The sequence below is a fragment of the Babylonia areolata genome, chromosome 27 (genome assembly GCF_041734735.1).
Source record: "Babylonia areolata isolate BAREFJ2019XMU chromosome 27, ASM4173473v1, whole genome shotgun sequence".
NCBI lineage: Eukaryota > Metazoa > Mollusca > Gastropoda > Neogastropoda > Buccinidae > Babylonia > Babylonia areolata.
Genome location: NC_134902.1, coordinates 29,194,725 through 29,209,724, shown reverse-complemented (window position 1 = coordinate 29,209,724; position 15,000 = coordinate 29,194,725). Strand labels below are relative to the sequence as shown.

The following is a 15,000-nucleotide window of genomic DNA, read 5'->3' as shown; positions in this document are numbered from 1 at the left end:
ATTCTGCAACAGCAGCATCAACAACAACAAAATATTTGCCAGCTCCAGTTAGTAACCAACAGTAGATAAAAGGCGAAACAGGAACTTCAGAACACACACACACAACAAAACCCTGCACCACAGACGAACAGAAAAAAAAATCCCACACCGCACCAGAGGTGACAAAAGCTTTTATGTAATGTCCTCACGATCACAAGTCATTCCACACAACAAAGGAGAGGGGGGGAGGGGAGGGAGGAGGCTGGGGGGGCGCGGGGGGGGGGGGGGGAGGGGAGGGGCAGAGCCTCGGGCATTGGAGGCAATACAAAGCGAGCAATACACACAAAGCAAGCACGCAAGAATTTCTAGCCCCCCCCCAACGAACCCTGCCCCCTACCCCCTAACCCCCTTGCCCCTTCCACTCCATCCCTCACCCACCCCTTTCTATTCTATCGACACAGCCCCTCTCCTCCAACCCCCATACACCCCACCCACAGCTCCTCCCCTCATCACCACTCTCCCCCCCTCACCACAATCACCTTCTTGGTGATCGAAGTCACACCAGTCTTTCCATACTGAACTGGGGGGGTACCAATAGGTAGCAAGCTTCCCTTCTGGAGGAGAAACAGAGAAGCGTTGTACTTTTCAACAGAGCACGCCTTTCACCTTTCAAAAGTGTGGGGAAAAAATTGGAAGATCGTACAAGCATGTACGCGTAGACATGAACGCCCTTTCTTGTGTATGTCACTAAAAAAAAAAAATAAAATAAAAAAAAGAGAGAGCACCAGAGCTGACACAACTGAGGCCACGGCACGTCCCCATCCTAAATTATGCGCGCACGCGTGAACACACACACATATTACGTGTGTGCATGAATGCACACACGCAAACTGTGAATTGAGGTTTTCTATGATTATGCACACTGTGAGTTGAGCGAAATGTCCGTTTTGCATTTGCTCTGAATACGCCCGCGCGCTTGTATTCACACACACACACACATGTAGGTGTATCTATGTGTGCATGTGCATGTTGTTTTGTGTGTGTATGTACGTATTTGCGTATTTATGTGCGTGCATGTCTGTTTATGTGTGTGTAAGTCCGTGTGTGTGTACGCGCTTGCGCGCGGTGTGTACGTATGTATATATGTATATAATTATGTATGCATGTATATATATATATGTTTGTGCGCACGCAAGTGTGTGTGTACGCCAACTTGACTCAACTTCACGTGCCCAACGAAACAAACATTTTGTTTTGCTGACAACAGCGCCGATCTTGTTCAACCGGTTAGGCTAATGCGTTGCGTTATTGCTACATCTGCACTCATGCACAGAGGTTCGTGTGAACATGATTAGGTAGAGGCGAAATCCGTCTTGAAGCAATTTATTTGAAATGTTTGTGGGCTTCCGGATGCAAATCTCTGCGTGTGTGCGTGAACGCGCGCGCACGCGTGTATTTGTGTGTGTGTGTGTGTGTGTGTGTGTGTGTGTGTGTGTGTGTGTGTGTGTGTGCATTTGAGTTAATGGGGTTGAGAGAAGGAGTGGGTGAGGGGATGAGGGAATGAAGGGGTGGTACTACTGTTGGACACGGTGTGTGTGTGTGTGTGTGTGTGTGTATGTGTGTGTATGTGTGTGTGTGTTAGTTCAAATGGTGAAAAGACATTTTCACGTCTTGGGAAACCAGTTACAAAGGAAACAAACATAATATAAAAAGGAAAAAAAAAAAAGTTAATAAAACCCCAGCAACCAGTCCTGTGCAGATTTGAAAGGAAAAAAAATATTAGGACAAATAAGGGGTCCCATGTCTTCATTTCTAAGGCTGCCTGCCTGCCCTGTCTACCTTACTGTCTACCTGTCTGTCTGTCTATCCGCTCCCCACCCCTCCAGCACCCCCACCCCCACACCCCACCCCAGCTTTCCGTCCATCTCAGTGTCTTGTCTATCTGTCTAAAGGTCATTTACATGCCACTGTTTTGCTGCTCATCCCTGACTACAGCCATTCCCTGTCACCTGATGGCACATAAGAGATATTTAACAATGAAATATTCCATGCACAACATATCGCTGCATATACACAAACATAAACCAAAATAAATAAATAAAGACCTACTCATGCAGAATGAAACAAACAAACAAAAAACAACAAACAAACAAACAAACAAAAAAAAACCACAAAGCAAACCACACAAACAACCCCGCTGTTCTCACTCCAACGCTTACCGGAAATACCAAACACATCACACCCACGCACGCACGCACAGAGAGAGAGAGACAGAGAGAGAGAGAGAGAGAGAGAGAGAGAGCGGCTGTTTTCAACTTGACCCACAGACGCAATGTCAAAAGTGTTCGAACATTGCAGCTCTTAACTGCTTACTTCATTAACTTCAAAGATCGTCTCTGGCAGACCGTCTTTTTCTCATCTTCATTCTGGAACTTCATCACAGGCACTTCACTACAGGACGGTGCCGACGTTAGGCTGGCGTGCGCGCGCGCGCGCGTGTGTGTGTGTGTAGTTGTGAGTGTCTGTGTTTGTTTGTGTGTTTGGCCTATTCTCTGTGTGTGTGTGTGTGTGTGTGTGTGTGCGCGCGCGCGCGCCTAATGTTTGCAACTGTGGAGCTGACGTGTTCTTTAGTCAACGGCGCTAGCTTGATCGCTGCAGGTGCAATGGGCTCAATTCCAAGCTGGACTTTGAGGAATAGAAAGGTGATGCTGGTGGTCTGTTCATTTACAAAACACGCGGTTTGGCCAGTTTGGTGGTCATGTCATATCTAATTTGAGGAGTCGGTTTTTTTACCTGATCATGACTTTTTGTCCACTCAGATCACATTGTCGGTTTGATTTGTGATTCGTTTGATTATTAAGTCAAATGTGATTAGATCTGATTTTCATCTCAAAACCGAATCTGGTCTGAAGAGGTTTCGTCATAATGCCGTCTGAACAAGGAATCATTCCGTTTTTACGTCCAACTGGGCCCTGCGGTAATTATGCTTCCAACCTTCGTCTTGACAAATACAGAACCACCCTGTCATTCTTCCGAATTTTTAAAAACCAGGATCAGACGGGCGCAATAGCCGAGTGGTTAAAGCGTTGCACTTTCAATCTGAGGGTCCCGGGTTCGAATCACGGTGACGGCGCCTGGTGGGTAAAGGATGGAGATTTTTACGATCTCCCAGGTCAACATATGTGCAGACCTGCTAGTGCCTGAACCTCCTTCGTGTGTATATGCAAGCAGAAGATCAAATACGCACGTTAAAGATCCTGTAATCCATGTCAGCGTTCGGTGGGTTATGGAAACAAGAACATACCCAGCATGCACACCCCCGAAAGCGGAGTATGGCTGCCTACATGGCGGGGGTAAAAACGGTCATACACGTAAAATCCCACTCGTGTGCATACGAGTGAACGTGGGAGTTGCAGCCCACGAACGAAGAAGAAGAAGAAAAACCAGGATCTACAGGGCCCCAAACTGATTGGCCCAGAGAGCATGCGCAGACTCTGAAATATTTCTTTCCTTCCATAACTCTGATCATTCTTCAACTTAAGGTAATTCTCGTTTTAATCGTTGTTATACTGGACGTGATCTAGTCTGATTTTGGTCAGAAGAGATGTGACCAGATTTTGACCTTTTTTTTCTGACTTGATATCTGACACGTTCGGTTATTCAGTCAAATTTGATTTGATTCTGATTTAATCGAGAATGATTTGACTGAACTTAATCTGATCTGATCTTCTTCTTCTTCTTCTTCTTCGTTCGTGGGCTGCAACTCCCACATTCACTCGTATGCACACGAGTGGGCTTTTACGTGTATGACCGTTTTTTTTTTTACCCCGCCATGTAGGCAGCCATACTCCGTTTTCGGGGGTATCTGATCTGATCAATCAGGTTGATCTGATCTGTTTCGATCTGAGCTAAACATTATGTTTGACGGACAGATAAATTGTCAATGTAAACATAAGGGGAAAATCTACATGGCCGGAACATCTTTCTACATGGACATACCTACATACAAAGGTGACACTGAAATGAGCATCCGCGGGTACAGATAGTTGTGGTTGGTAGCTTACAGTATGATATTACTCAGCAGATTCCAAATTTGATTGCAATGACATTGTGATTAATGTAGGGAGGGGGGGGGGCGAGAGTGGGGGGGGGGGAGGCTGATGGTCAAGGAGGTATGTATGTGTGCACGTATGACTGTGTGAGAGAGGGGCGGGGCGGGGGGGGGGAAGGGTGTGTGTCTGATACATGTCTGTGGGAGGCTGTGTGTTTCGCTATAATTGTGTGACTGAGAAACGGGGACAAATCGTAAGAGAGAGAGATCGTGTGTGTGTGAATGCGCGCGAACACACACACACACACACACACACACACACACACACACACGCAAACACACGCAACACACACACACACACACACACACACACACAACATACCCAATAAAACCCCACACCAACTAACTATATAGCCGGGAGGGTTCTGGGGGTATGGGGGAACCTTTTGCCAACCCCCATAACCTTCCACCGTCACCAACGGTTGTGCAAAGACGAATACCACCAAAGCGCTACCACAATGTTGACTCAAGTGATTAATATCAAAGTAAGGGACCGAACAACAACTGCCTACAGTGACTAAAAAGCTGTGAACTATTGGCCATTTAGACGACAGTCCAACTGTAAAGACGAGGACCCGTGACACGATCTTATGATCTTTGTGGGGTGTGTGTGTGTGTGTGTGTGTGTGTGCGTGTGTGTGTGTGTGTGTGTGTGTGTGTTCATACGCAGGATCACTGTACGCGGGCATGTCTGAACAGGAATATGCATAATCGTGTGTGTGTGTATGTGTGTGTGCGTATGTGTGTGTTTGCGCACGCGAACGCGCTGACAAATATGTGTGCGTGTGTACGAGTGCGTGTGTGTGTGTGTGTGTGTGTACGAGCGCGTGTGTGATAGTGGGCGCGTGTCTGTGTCTACGTGTGCTTACACGGACGTGCATGCTCGATAATGCCACAAATGTCACATCACAACAACACACATTTCCCCATACATACCCAAACTAAATACACAGACAGGATCATAAATCATCATTGACAGACGTTCACAGACAGACCAAAACATAGAGAAAGAACCACATCTCGACACAAACAGCGTCATAAATCACCAACAGACAGACAGACAGACAGGCAGACAAATAGATTATTTTAGCTCACGAGCTATGTTTATGTATCCCGACCACTGAGATATATGTTTGGAAAGGAGGTCATTGATGCCGACTCTGTTAAGTTCACGATGCCTGCATGGTTTGTTTTTTTTTAAAAAGACAGCACCGAGAGTTAACATGGTTGCTCTGTGTGCGTGTGTGGGCGGGGAGGGGGGTTGCGAGGGGTGTGAGGGGGGTGAGGGGGTCTGTCTGTCTGTCTGTCTCTGTCTGTTTGTCTGTGAGAGAGAGAGAGAAAGAGAGTGAGAGAGAGGATGTATGTGGGTTTGCTAACACCCTTTCCTTATGTAAAAAAAAAAAAAAAAAAAAAAAAAAATAATTTAATTTAATTAAAAAGTTTCATAATAATTTTTTCCAGTGATGTGTGTTTATGTCACTTTTATTACACGTGTGATGTCTTGGGTTTATTTCGCTATAACTGCAGTATACGGTGACCCAAGGTATCTTCCTTGTTTAAAACTGGACATTGTTGTTATGAACTCGTCATCCCATCATTGTGTTCATAACAATTACGCGGACACACAGACTTCACAACAAGTTCAACACCACCTCATAAAAGCAAGTAACTTTGCGTTTAACTCTCTCCATACGAACGGCGAAAGAGACGACGTTAACAGCGTTTCACCCCAATTACCATCAACAAAATATTGCAAGCAGAAGGCTCTTATACTGAAGACGTGAATGCTGACAAAGAATACCACAATTCTGACGACGGAAGCTAAAGGTTGGGTCATTCAGACACCCACTGGACATCCGAGGGGTCTGTGTAGAGGAGAAGAGAGGACTGGCCGTACTGAGGGAGTTAATGTTAAAAAAAAAAATCTTGATGATTGAAAATAGGCAGGTGGCATATGGCCTGTCTGGTTTTTCATATCGGCTGTCGCAAAAGCACACGTGCACCATCAACAGCTTGAAAAATGCGTTTGAACGATCAATGTTTCAGCCAAAACATAGCATTTATTCACTGGCTTAGAAATGATAACCGTGTTTGTTGGGGGTTTTTTTCTTTCTTTTTTTTTCCGTTGCCAAAGAAATGGAAGTACACGTACAAGAAATCACCTCTGGTTATGAGTGGTGCACATCACACTGACTGCATTTACCGGTTGTTTGCCGGAAATCCGGCTCCATGTCACTATTCCACCAAGAAGAAAGCTATCGATATCACTAAATGGTCTTCAACTTTTTTCTTTCTTTTTTTTTCGTTATCTATATAATGGGGGGGGGGGGGGGAGGACAGGGGAGGGGGCCGGGGGGGGGGGGGGGGGTTGCAGAGAGAGAGAGAGAGTCGAATGTTTTAATGACGTAAGCAACACGCTCATGTCTCCAAGTGAAAAACACCCTTCCTCCCTTCCCTCCCCTATACACATTTACGCTGTTCAAAGCATTCCTCTGCACTTCATAAGGAACACAAAGTGATATCTACCGGTGTACATACGCACAATACTGGTGGTCTGCTGTTGAGGATCGCAGGAGAGAGAACGAACGAACGAACGAACCTTTTTTTTTTTAATGAGGGAAGTGGAATAAGCATGCACATGCTTTTTTACAATCCAGCCCTCAGGGCAAAGAGAAATGAAATCAAAATACTCGAAAGGTTATAGAAGTACACACATGACATTCAAGAGAGAGAGAGAGAGAGAGAGGAGGGGGCGTGGGGGGGTATGTTCGCAGACATTTCGAAAGATTGAACAACATGGGTATGTCTATACCGTACTCTTCACTTCACCTGTTTTCATTGCCGTCTCATTCGAAAATTGATCTGAGTATGAATCATGGGCCATGATATACAGAACGGCTGAAAACGATACCCCCCCCCCCCCCACACGCCCCCCCTCCCCGCACTCCTCCCCTCCCCCAACACATACACACAGACACTTTACATCACATCACAGGAGGTGGAGCCCCTCCAAAATAAAATCTTTAAAAAAAAAAAAAAAGGGATAATGTTTCCGGACTGTGTCGAACACAAGAAAAGAAAACACACACACACAGTAATCTCCTGCAGCCATTCTCCACAACACCACCTATCAGTTCCATTCACCTGAGTAAAGAGATGGTGGGGTGAGTTTGACGACCCGTCAGCTTTCGCCCTTCAGGTCAAATAGTTTGTAGCTTTAGTCTAACCACGGCCCCTTCTCCCTTACCTTTCTGCCAGGCCCCTCTCCCCCTTTACTTCCTATGTATCCCGTTGTGTTTCTGAACATATACAACATTCGCCAGGTCTGAGTCACTGACGGCAAAAAAACATTAATCATCCTATATCCAATTCTCCCGGGCTGAACAGGTGTTAAATGGCTTCACGTATATCATACAGTGCCCATGGAAAGAAGGCATCATACACAATACAATGTTTCGGACGTGTGCGCGTGCAGCACGCGTTTGTATCAGGGGGGGGGGGGGGACGAGGGAGGATGATTGAGAGTGATTCTGAATGCGCGCGGGTGTGTATGTCTGTGTGAGGGAGAGAGAGAGAGACAGAAAGATAGAGTATCATACATACGTATAAAAAAATTTAAAAAATAAATAATAAAATATACATATATATACTGTTGCTTTCTTATCGAGAGAGAGAGAGGGAGAGAGTGCGTGTGTATGTGTGTGTGTGCTTGTGTGCTTGTGTGTGTGTGTGTGTGTGTGTGTGTGTGTGTGTGTGCATGTGTGTAGCACTGAGATCTACAATATGGAGGGGGAACGTGAGAGGAGGGTGATAAATAATGAACAATATTTTTTAAAGGCGCCTTTACCATGTGAAGTCATAAACATTAGCCCCTTATACAGAGTAGAAAACTCTGTGTGTGTGTGTGTGTGTGTGTGTGTGTGTGTGCTTCCTTGTTCTGGTATTCGCGTGTACGTGCATGCGTGTCAAGATAAGTCTGCGTTCAAAGCTGGATGTTTAACTCTCTCCATACGAACGGCGAAAGAGACGACGTTAACAGCGTTTCACCTCAGTTACCATCATCAAAATATTGCAAGCGGAAGGCTCTTATACTGACGAGGTGAATGTTGACAAAGAATACCACAATTCTGACGACGGAAGCTAAAGATTGGGTCATTCAGACACCCACTGGACATCCGAGGGGTCTGTGTAGAGGAAAAGAGAGGACTGGCCGTAGTGAGTGAGTTAAACGCCTATCTTCCAACAGATAAAACGTGGACCCCTGTGTGTCTTTCTCTCCTTAAACAAACAATATGACACAATGCAAACAAACTTTTTTTTTCTTCACATGACAAAACAGCTACCTTTGTAAAACTGCCTGTTTGATATGGGAAACATCAGCATTCTTATCATATCATTCAGGTTTCCGGTTTCCCAAACACCTGAAAGAAAAGACCATTGTTATGAATAATTATACAGTTCAACGCACTATCGTGCCTACAATACGTCACATAGCAGTTCAGTATAGAACAGTACAGAACAATACAGCACAGCATATCACAGAACAGTATAGCACAGCTCAGTACATCACACAACAGCACAGCAAAGTACACTACCAAATAATACATCACCCACTTAAAGTCAAGTCGACGAACGTTGCACTACTGACACTGAACATATCTTACGAAAGAAATTAACCTTGGAATTGAAGATGATTACCAAAAAAAAAATACATCAAATCAGAATGATAATCGATGGCGCAGAATCGTGCTACTTCCCCCTCCCGTTCTTTGTTTCTCTCTTTTCGTCATTGTTGTTTTTTTCTCACGCTTTCTGAACATTCCAAGACACAATTCCTCCTTTTCCTTAAGGAATTTTTTTCTGGAGTGGTTGTCTGGCAATGATATGAGTCACAGAAACACGTCTAAAATGACGCCCGGGTCAAGTGTCTTCAACTGCATGTGTCTCGGTCAACAAACATGGCCCAATCCCTCTACTATATACCATACCCTCGACGCCAAAGTCTCTATCTTTGTGTCTCTGTCTCTGACTCTGTTTCTCTTTGTTTCGCTTTTCCATCCCCCTCCGGTCTCCTACCCACCCATCCACACACACCCACAAACACACACACACAAACAATACACACGCACGCACGTGCGCGCGCGCACACACACACACACACACACACACACACACACACACACACACGTGCGTGTGTGATTCTGAATTTGTGTGACTGTGTGCACGTTTGTTTGACAGTGTGTGTGTCTGTGTATCTGTGTGTGTGTGTGTGTGTGTGTGTGTGTCTGTGCGTGTCTGTGTGTGTCTGTCTGTGTGTGTCTCTGTCTGTGTGTGTATGTGTGTGTGTGTGTGTGTGTGTGTGTGTCTGTGTCTGTGTGTCTGTGTGTGTCTCTGTGTGTCTGTGTCTGTGTGTGTATATGTGTGTGTGTGTGTGTGTCTGTGTGTGTGTCTGTGTGTGTGTGTCTAAGTCTTAGTCGGTGTGACCCTCCTCCATGCCCCAACAGGGGTCAAAGAATTGCATTTTCTTGATTCTTTCTTGCAGGCGCGTGTGGGTGCATGTCAGTGTCCATTCTTTAATATGACGTCTTTTGACTCTGAGTTATATTTGAAGTGCTATGCTTGTGTTTGTGTGTGTGAGCTGAAGCATCTCAGTGTGTGTACGTGTGTGAATGTGTGTGTGTGTGTGTGTGTGTGTGTGTGTGTGTGTGTGTGTGTGTGTGTGTGTGTGTGTGTGTGTGTGTGTGTGTGTGTGTGTGTGTGTGTGTGTGTGTGTGTGTGTGTGTGTGTGTGTGTGTGTGTGTGTGTGTGTGTGTGTGTGTGTGTGTGTGTGTGTGTGTGTGTGTGTGTGTGTGTGTGTGTGTGTGTGTGTGTGTGTGTGTGTGTGTGTGTGTGTGTTGTGTTGGTGTGACTCCTCCTGCCAAAGTGGTAAGAATTGATTGTTCTTGATTCTTTTGCAGGGGTGTGGGTGCATGTCGTGTCTTCTGTATTGTGTGTGTTGTTGTGATCTGGTGTTAGTTGTTGGATATGTGTCTGGTTGTGTTGTTGTGTGTGTGTGTGTGTGATGGTGTAGTTGTGTGTGTGTAGTGTGTGGGGTGTGTGTGTGTGTGTGTGTGTGTGTGTGTGTGTGTGTGTGTTGTGTGTGTGTGTTTACATGTGTGGTGTGGTGTGTTGTGTGTGTGTTGTGTTGTGTGTGTGTGTGCGTGGTGTATATGTTGTGCGCGTGCGCTGAACTGGCGTATGTGTGTGTGTGTGTGTTGTGTGTGTGTGTGTGTGTGTCGTTCGTGTATGCGTGTCCCATTCTTAACCGAACTAGAGGCTTTCTGTAAAAAAATAAAATAAATAAATAAATAAAGGAAGGGAGAAATTTCTTCACACCCACCGCGCCTAACATCCACCTTCATCCCGTCTACCCCACAAGGCCATCACTCTCTCCTCCCTACCTCCCTCCCTCCCTCACACCTTACCAAATGATATAGCCTACACCTTAATTGCCGGAGTCACCATGTTTTACGTTTTCGAGCCACGTGGTGCCATCAGCTCTGCTGACTATTCATAAAGGAAGTCACAATTACCATAATTGGAGTATTTGCATTGCTGCACTCCCTTAGGTTATCAACATGGGGGTGTCCAAAGGGAGTTTGGGGATTCAGTGTATCCAGTACACCACGGTGGGGGGGTTTCAGTACAACGGCTGCATAATTCATTATATTAATTCTACACGTCTGATAAAAGAGCAGAATCGTGTTCAGTTTGTAACGGGTTGCAGCGCACACGAGTTTTCCGTCTTTATGACCCACATCAGTAATTTCCTTCTCTTTTTTTTTTTTTTGCGTAAATGCTGTCGAAGCATACAAAGAGTAAAATAGCAGGTATGTTATATATATATATATATATGTGTGTGTGTGTGTGTGTGTGTGTGTGCGCGCGTGTGTGTTATATGTGTGTGTGTGTGTGTGTGTGTGTGTGTTGTACTGACAACTCTTATCTATCTTAACAGAGACCACACATTGGATTCCTTTTTAATCATAATAAAGTGTTCCACATAACACTCCAGATTTTCTTCATCATAACAAAACCTTCTCTTTAACACACAGAAGATTGAAAGGGAGGGAGAAACACTGAGAGAGAGAGAGAGAGAGAGAGAGAAAGAGAGACAGAGATAGACATGAGGGTAAGGGGTAAGCAGGGAAACGCCCAGAATGAGGGAGAGAGACGGACAGATGTACAGAGGAAGGGGGGTGAATGTGGGTGACGTGAAGGAAGCAGCGTGAACAGAAGAGAGAGGCATCTACCTATCGCGGTTTCAATACTTCTGACTAAACAAATAAATACTTTAGAATCATAAAACAACAACTATAAAATAATAATAATAATAATTAAATTAAGCCGACAACAACACGCGGCATTGCTCAATTCACAAAATAACAATGCGCGTGGGGGAAAAAAACAACAACAGAATATGTTATCTTATAACCTTCCGCAATATCATTCCACATATCAATTAAACATAGTCTTCCTGCAGGAACTGAATTCGCTGGAAGAGTGCGTGATTCCTAGCCCCAGGGTTTTCCCAAGAAACCTCATCTCACATCCTTAAAAACAAAAAAACAAAAAACGGGAGCAACAGCTGAGTGGTTGAAGCTATGGACTGTCAGTCTGACGGACCTGGGATCGAATCCCACTCACGGGACCTGGTAGGTCTGGGGTAAAGATTTTTTCCGATCTCCCAGTTCAACAGAAGTACAACTCTGCTTGTGCCTAATCCCTCAGCATGCACAAACCCCGAAAACGGAGTGTGGTTGTCTATACGGCCAAGCGCCTAAAAATCCAACTCGTGCATGTATACGGGTGAACGTGGGAGTTGCAGCAAACGACTGCAGAAGGAGAAGGACGTCCACGAGTATGGTCTTCACGAGTGAATGAATATTTGTTAACGCATGAAAGACAACAAAAACTGTTGTAGCTTGACTGCATTAATGTATGCTATTGGAACTACTTGAAATTATCAAATAAATGCCTGCACAACTCAATACCACTACTACTGCTGCTAGTACCTATGCATCACCACTATCATCACTATTACAAGTACCACCACCACTACCACATCACCCCCTCCTCCTCCTCCCCCTTCTTGTCTTTTCTTCTTTGTTTCTTTCAATCTCTCGTTCTTTATTTTTCTTTCTTTCTTTCTTCCTTGACAGCTTCTATAAATAAAAGTACACGCATAACGTGAACGTAACATGTCCGTGATGAGATGACTAATAAATAATAAAAATCAAACAGAAAAACTAACAAAAAAAAACCCACCAAAGTTTCATTGGCTATATGCATTCCTTTCCGGGGGGAGGGGTATTTGTCTGGTGTGGCGAGATAGGATGCTGCTTTTATAAGGATACAGACACATTGTATTACTTAAGTACACTGCAGGGTATGTAACACTAACTGGACACAGGAACAAATGAGAATCCCCATATATCGGATCGGAAAAGGAGAAGTGTGGGGGGAAGGGGAGGGGTGTGTGTGATGCGGAGCTTGGAAGAGGTGAAGGGGATACTGATGAATGGGTGGTGTAAGGGGTGGTGGTGGTGGTTGGGGGAACAGAGAGTGGGGGAGAGGGTGAGCATCAGCAGCTGTGTCTTGTCACACGTTCTCCCCCCCCCCTCCCGCCCCCCCATGAGGGACTAGCTGTATAAGGTTCTGTCCACAAGGGGACCCTGTTCAGACACCAAACGAGACAGAACACACGAAAAACATCCATCCCTATGATACATGGGCATATGTATTGGTCGATGGGATGTTGGGGATACGAGGACAGAGTACGGATGAGGGTTAAGGTGGGGGTGCCGAGCTACTGTTTCTCATGACGTTTAATGTTGTTGTTGTTGTTGTTGTTGTCCTTGTTTATTTGGTTGTTTCTTCTTTTTTGTTGTTGTAGTTGTTTTTAATCTAATATTTAGTGACTGTTTCAATTTGGGGATTATATTTAGCTTTCTCTATCTCCCTCTTTTGATCACACCACGTAACACACACACACACACACACACACACACACACACACACACACACACACCACCACCACCACCACCACCACCACCACTACTTTCACACACTCTCTTCACAAACATTCAAGTCACTACATGTTCAAATTCAGTTTGAAGGAGGCATCAGAACGTATGGACTGATCATTATACGCTTCGCTACACCCGCTTTTTGAAAGAAAAAAAATCAAAATTGCAGCAACAAAAATAATAATAATGCATTCCAGCGCATCTGAACCGAATACTCCCTTTCTCTAGTAACCGAAGCATTTCACCACCTACTAAATCGTTAACATCACATTCATGTTGCTGTTCACAGGTGCAGCGGCTGACGTGCCGACGTACCGGGTTGGGTCAAGTCCCGTGGACCCTTGACATCAGTGATAAACTGCTGTCGTCAGCCCCCACCCCGTCCATCCATCAGGGGAGGTGGTACACAACCAGTCTTTCTGTTCGACGGCTGATTGCCGAGATTGTAACCTTCTATATATCTTTTGATTATTGGTCCTAGATGTTACAGTCTGTGTCCTGCTCGATGGTTGTAATCAATGTTCTCTTCGATAGTTACAGAGATCGTACAATCTGTGTCCTGTTCGATGGTTGTAATCAATGATCTGTTCAATTGTTATAGAGATCGTACAGTCTCTATCCTGTTCGATGGTTGTAATCAATGATCTGTTCAATTGTTATAGAGATCGTACAGTCTCTATCCTGTTCGATGGTTGTAATCCATGTTCTGTTCAATTGTTATAGAGATCGTACAGTCTCTATCCTGTTCGATGGTTGTAATCAATGTTCTGTTCAATTGTTATAGAGATCGTACAGTCTCTATCCTGTTCGATGGCTGTAATCAATGTTCTGTTCAATTGTCATAGAGATCGTACAGTCTCTATCCTGTTCGATGGTTGTAATCAATGTTCTGTTCAATGGTTATAGAGATCGTACAGTCTCTATCCTGTTCGATGGCTGTAATCAATGTTCTGTTCAATTGTCATAGAGATCGTACAGTCTCTATCCTGTTCGATGGCTGTAATCAATGTTCTGTTCAATGGTTATAGAGATCGTACAGTCTCTATCCTGTTCGATGGCTGTAATCCATGTTCTGTTCAATGGTTATAGAGATCGTACAGCCTGTATCCTGTTCGATGGTTGTAATCAATGATCTGTTCAATGGTTATAGAGATCGTACAGTCTCTATCCTGTTCGATGGTTGTAATCAATGTTCTGTTCAATGGTTATAGAGATCGTACAGTCTCTATCCTGTTCGATGGCTGTAATCAATGTTCTGTTCAATTGTTATAGAGATCGTACAGCCTGTATCCTGTTCGATGGCTGTAATCCATGTTCTGTTCAATTGTTATAGAGATCGTACAGTGTCTATCCTGTTCGATGGCTGTAATCAATGTTCTGTTCAATTGTTATAGAGATCGTACAGTCTCTATCCTGTTCGATGGCTGTAATCAATGTTCTGTTCAATGGTTATAGAGATCGTACAGTCTGTTTCGTTCGATCGTTTTTAAGAGATTGTCATCTATATTATACTCAGATTAACTGGTATAGCGCTTGTATGGTCTATGGACTGTTCCATGACCAGAAAGATTTTTAAACGTGTACTGTTTAATGGTCGGTCTAGACATTATAATTTGCTTTATTCAATGGCTGGAGATATTATAATGTATGTTCTATTCAGTGATCATATAGCTTATATGTTCTGTTCAATAGATGATACAGTATATGCTCTGTACAATGATTATATACAGTATGTTATGTTCTGTTAAAATGATTACTGGCATTATAATCTATGCTCTGTACGGTGTTTATTGTGATTATAATCCATGATCTGTCTAATGACCATAGACATTAATATGTTCT

General features: G+C 44.3%; 1 protein-coding gene and 1 long non-coding RNA gene across 3 annotated transcripts in view; one reads left to right on the top strand and one right to left on the bottom strand.

Moving 5' to 3' along the window:
• The window catches only part of LOC143301409 (uncharacterized), a 244,317-nt gene that overhangs the window by 219,373 nt on the left and 9,944 nt on the right, over window positions 1–15,000 (bottom strand). The gene's annotated exons all lie outside the window — the stretch shown is intronic.
• LOC143301411 (uncharacterized) overlaps window positions 1–15,000 on the top strand; it is a 157,653-nt gene that overhangs the window by 141,565 nt on the left and 1,088 nt on the right. For both annotated transcript variants that reach the window (XR_013057778.1, XR_013057779.1), the window contains one exon: window positions 13,448–15,000. This exon is cut by the window's right edge and continues 1,088 nt beyond it. This is a non-coding gene — a long non-coding RNA (uncharacterized LOC143301411). The remainder of the gene's footprint in view (window positions 1–13,447) is intronic.